The sequence below is a fragment of the Equus caballus genome, chromosome 17 (genome assembly GCF_041296265.1).
Source record: "Equus caballus isolate H_3958 breed thoroughbred chromosome 17, TB-T2T, whole genome shotgun sequence".
In the NCBI taxonomy this organism is placed as follows: Eukaryota; Metazoa; Chordata; class Mammalia; order Perissodactyla; family Equidae; genus Equus; species Equus caballus.
The window spans coordinates 38567840-38573443 of record NC_091700.1 but is presented as its reverse complement, the minus strand read 5'-3'; positions in this window follow the sequence as shown (position 1 = coordinate 38573443).

Here is a 5604-nt window from a genome sequence, read left to right as displayed (position 1 = left end):
GTTTATTTGTCTTACGTATATATTATCTGAGTAGTTTCTTTCTTTTTTTTAAGTGATGATTTCATAGCTGGCATTTAAAGAATGCAACTATGTCATTTGGTTTAAAAAGTACTGTGGATTTTGAAACTGAATTAAAGAGCTGTGTAGACATGCCCAGAGATAAGATTACAAATTTGGGAAGCAGACGGCTCCGGAATTCCCTAGGATTGTTGTGCAGGGGAGGGGCTGGGAGAAGCTTGAACTAGCTTAACAGGAACCTTGGTGCTCTTTGACCTCGAAGCCAAGGACAGGAACATAGACAGTGGAAAAGTAAAATGTCTCCTTTTCCTTCCCTTAAGGAGTTTCAACATTGAACTTTTAAAAATATTTCTATCACATTCTAGCAATATTTTTTTTCTTTACCCCACACATCATAAGTTGTGTGGAGAAACTATCTCGCCAAACAGTATTACTGAGGTAACAAAAACTGGCCGATGTTGAATTTAGATTGCTTGAGTTTTAAAGTGGACTTGCCTGCCTTCATATGTTACTGTGGTACAGCATACAGTATGTCGGCATTACCTCAAACTCAGGGACCCCATGGGGACGAGAACCCCCTCTTCCTGAGACTGAGTTGGAAGTGGAAGGTAGCGATAGTTTTTGACCAAGTCTCTGGAAGGGATAGTATCTGTATCGAGAGAAGGGTTGAGACCAGGAGGAGGGGATACCCAGGGCCACACTCTGGGGTCCCTAAGACATTCTCACTGAGTGAGGTGGAGGGCCACTGCCTGAGGCTACTGCAGATGCCCTTTGGGGACCCTTTGCCTTTGCAGGAACCCTCGGCCGCAGACCCAGGGAATCCCTCCAAGTGCAGGCAGAGTCTGTCCCTGATCCCTGCCTGAAGAGTGGCTGTCACTGCTTTGTGTCCTCCAGTGTCATGGGAATGTTGTGGCTGAGGCATCCTGCCTTACTTAGTCTTTGTTCTCCAAATCTGTCACTGATTCTATATTGTGATGACAGATCCCCGAATTCCCCCATTGCTCAGCTTCAGGTTTGTTTTGGGGAAATTCAGTGTCGGCTGCCCAAATCTTTTGGGTCCTTGTGTAAGCCTGTTTATGTCACTCCCTTCTGAGTTGTACTCTCTCTCACTGCTCTGGCATACTTGCACGTGCACATGCACGCACACATACACACATGATATCTGGCTACGGCTTGTAAAAATTACAAAGATAAATAATCTGTTTCACCGCTTAATGAGTTGCAACTAAGGTTGTTTGGGCTCCTGGATCTAGCTCTCATGGTTCGGATTCATTACAGCAAACTCCCATTGTTCACCATATTGATTTACAGTAGTGTGACAACATTAACAAACATGGCGCAACCTGAATTGTATAAGGCGAACTAAAGAAGAAAAGTGACATATGAATAATTTCATTGTTTAATTTTTTAAGTGGGCATTCTCCACTGTTTCCAGACCTCTGTATGTATATTTTTATCTTTTTTTTTTTTTTTTTTTTTGCCAAATAAGATGTTATTTTGGTCCTCTGTTGGTAGAGGTTTTGTTTAAATAGAACCAATCAGGCCCTAAGTGCAAAAAAGTTCTGTCTTGCTGCTTATCACTGGTGTGGTTATTATTTTTGCTTTCCTAACTTTGCTCTTAGGAGCATAAATCTGTTTGTAGCTTTATGGTAATGGGATATTTCTAGTCACATACTGTCAAAAGTTTTTTTACATTGTACAAGTGAAGATTGCTTTCAGGATTAAATGATTGGAATTAATGTATATAGAGTAAAGTTTTTGCAAAATTTAAAAACGATGTTTCTTGGCGTTCTTTTTAAATACTCTTTGAAAAATATATGAAAATGATAAACCTTTAGTTAGAATAAGCCAGTATGTTACAATTTTTTTGTTTAGATTTTATAATCGAGTTGATTATAAATATTTATGACCTCAAGCTCTTACTATTTTAGTTTTAAAAGAATGGGAAATGGCTCATGAACTGTTTTCTTCTAATTCCTGATGTGAATTCCACTGTTGATTGACCTTGTGTGTTCATGTGAATGTACTGTCTCTCATTCCCTGTTACCAGACAAATCTGACCAGACGTGATTGTCAGCATTCTCATGCTCAAATACTTAAACTGGTTCTTCTTTGCCCAACAATCTCAGTTTTCATTTTGTTTCAGTAGAGTCACAACTTATAAGGTGGTTAGGTTTCAAAGACTGTGCTAAAGACTGCCTAAGGATGAAATCGAGCATGCTCAAAATGATCCTTGAGAATCTCTTAAACTGCCAATAAAGTTCTCTATATTAGATTCCCTGTAGTGTAATACATGAGGATGAATAGTTTATGAATATAGTAAGTACAATATATAATACAAACTACATATCAACAGTAGACTTTTACAGCACCAATAAACTATTTAAATATGGATCCTTTTTTTTCCTGAATAGTATGGTTGAATTTATGTAAATTTATTGCTGATCCCATCCATTTTCTAGAGTGTAAGCTCACAGGGCAGAGATGTTTCGCTGGTTTGTTCATGGATAGATCCCCAGAGGCCAGAACAGGGCCTGGCACACAGTATGACTCAATAAATAGTTATTGAATGAATTAACTCCAGTGTATATATCTATTTATAATTTGGCTCCACTTTATCCTACTTTTTATCTCCCATTCACTTCAATTAAAACACATTTTTTTTAATACATACTGAATTTGTGTGAGGAGCTTTGTGGGCCATTGGTGGGGATACAAAAGTGAATAAGATACAGCCCCTGCCCTTAAGAGGGTGGCCCAGTTGGGCAAAGAGACATGTGAGCAACCTTAATTGAAGATGGAAGGAAGTCCATGCCATGAAAGGGGCACAGGTACCACGCTGTGGAAGACAAGGAAGGAGCTTTTCGTTTTGAGGGAGGGACCTGGGAAGGCCCCGTGGGAGGGGAAGAGCTTGGTAAACTAGACTCACGAGGACCAAGAGATGGTCAGTAGGTGGCAGGCATTGGGTCACGGGAACAGCGTGAGGTGTGCCTCTTCCTGTTGCTGGGACGCTTCCCCTTGTCTGTCCAGACTTCCCATCATTCCTTCTTCCCACTCACACCCCTACCCCCACTAATCAAAATCATGCTTTGCTCAATCCCACCTGCTCTAGAAAAATCTGTTTCCAGTACACAGCTCTATTTCTAAACTCCCTAAGAGTTACTGTCCGTCTCATATACTTGACTGCGTTTAATCTTGCTCTCTATTTGTTATCTTGATGCCGTAATAAAATAGAGAAATTGGATTTCTTTGAGTTCAAGGACTTTCATATGACACAACTTTTGAATTCCCACTCCTAAGTCAGTGATTGTACAAGGTAGATCCTGGTTAAGTACTAACTGAATGGAGCGATTTTGGATTATAATGTGCCAGGAGTTGACTCACAAACCTAAATCAGTCCTTTACCCTTCTTCCCAAGGGGCTTCTCAACCAGACTTGTCAGGGCTCAGCCTGTCTGAGATACACTATCTTATTCAAATTCCATGACACAGGCCACATCCATGATGTGGGAAGCACTCCAGAAAAGTCAGGTTAACACACATGTAAGATCTTGTTATTACAGTGTGAAAACTGGGTAATTCGTGTCCTTCCTTGTGCCCTGATAATCAGGAGTCAGTTAAAGCTTTTCTCTCAGGGTATTATCTAGGGAAATACAAGATCTCTCCATTTGTATAAAGGATGTTATTGAGATAGTGAACAATTTTCACACAATTTGCACAAGATCATTAGACCAGTCACTGACCCATAAAGAGAATTCAGGATATCTAGACAGCCAGCTTTAGTTCAATACTGACAAGAACATACCGCTGTCCTTTTGAAAGCTTTTTTTTCCCTTCAAGTCTATGTGCCTTCTTTTAGAAAAGATTAAACTGTTTTAACTGTCCAATAAAGACAGTAATACAGTTTGGTGAGAATTCTAATGAAGGCAACAATGACCAAAGCTGTTATTTAAGAAATGACCAAGCACGTTAACCAGCCACTTGTACCTGGATTGAGGTCCTGGGGAGAGAGTGTCTTTGAAAGATTAACGCAGAGCAAGTTGCTTTCTGACTGTTTCACCCAGTCACCAGAAAACTTCAATATAACCATTATTATATGCCTTTTATAGTGAAAGAAAGGAGGGATTAAGTAATTTGCCCAAGGTTGCAGAGGCAGGGCTGGAATTAATCTCAGCTGTATCTAACTGCAAAGCCCACTCTTTGCATTGAGCTTTTGCTTTTAAAACTGAAAATGCCAGGGACTGTGGCATTTGAAAAGGAATCCCAATTTGAGCTGATGAATGGATATTGGACTAGATAGTTCTGTTGGTAGTGAAAGTGGATAATGACTTTAAAGCCTCTTTTGAAACTTTGGGTAGATTAAATGCATACTGCTAGAATTAGTTATTTGACAAGATAAATACTTAGCAAGTTTAGTACCTCTGGTAAACTGATAATTGAATAATTGTGCTATCTTTTAAAAGATTAAGTTAGATTCAAAGACCTGCAAATGCTGTATTTTTTTGTTTTAAAAACTGAGGTAGGGGCTGGCCCCGTGGCAGAGTGGTTAAGTTCGTGCACTCTGCTTCGGTGGCCCAGGGTTTCGCCAGTTTGAATCCTGGGCACCGACATGGCACCACTCATCAAGCCACGCTGAGGCAGCGTCCCACATGCCACAACTAGAAGGATCCACAACTAAAAATACACAACTATGTACTGGGGGGCTTTGGGGAGAAAAAGGAAAAATAAAAATCTTTAAAACTAAAAAAATGGAGGTAAAATTTACACAGTGAAATGCACAGATCTTAAGTTGGATGAGTTTTGACAAATGCATAAAAAATCCATGTAAATCGCACACCAAACAATAGAAGATATCTGTCGTTCCCAAGAGATCCTTGGTGCCTCTTTCCCATCACCTGCTCCCCAGAGGCCACCACCGTGCTCTGATTTCTACTACCACACGTTAGTTTTGTCTGTCAAGTGGTGTATTTTGTGTAACAGAAAAGCAAATGGTGAAGCGTATTGCACTTCACAGTGGACTCGAAAATGACAGCTCTTAAGGTGAACTCCATCCTCTTGTGTTCTTTTAAGAAGACAACTTTAACACTTGCGGATTAGAGGTTTTTAAATGTTCTTTTTGATTTATTGAACAACCATTTCTGGCTGCTAAGAAAACGAAGATGCACTTTACCTGAATTGCTTCCTTTTGAAACTCTTCGATGACATTTGGGAAACCAAGTTTACAACCCACCAGTTATGCACTTCAACGACTGACTTTTGTGTTACCCCAGAAGAAAATGACGCTGGGGAAGTGACTGAATTTGAACTGGTGGGAGACTGCTGGCTCGTCCTTAAAATCCAGGTCCAGCCTGCGGGCTGCGGGTGTGTGCGCGCTCGGGGCTCCGCACCCGCTTCCCGCAGGCCCTGGCCAGCCAGGAGCGTTTCCTGCCGGGTTTCCCGTCCAGCAGCGCGCTCGCCCGGCGCGGGCAGGAAAGGATGCGCAGCCCAGAGAGGGCGGGGCAGACGTGGCCGCTCGCCAAGGTCCCCCGCCCTCCGGGTGCGGCCCTCCGGGTGCCGCCCTCCTCGCGCCTTCTGGGCGGGCCCGGGC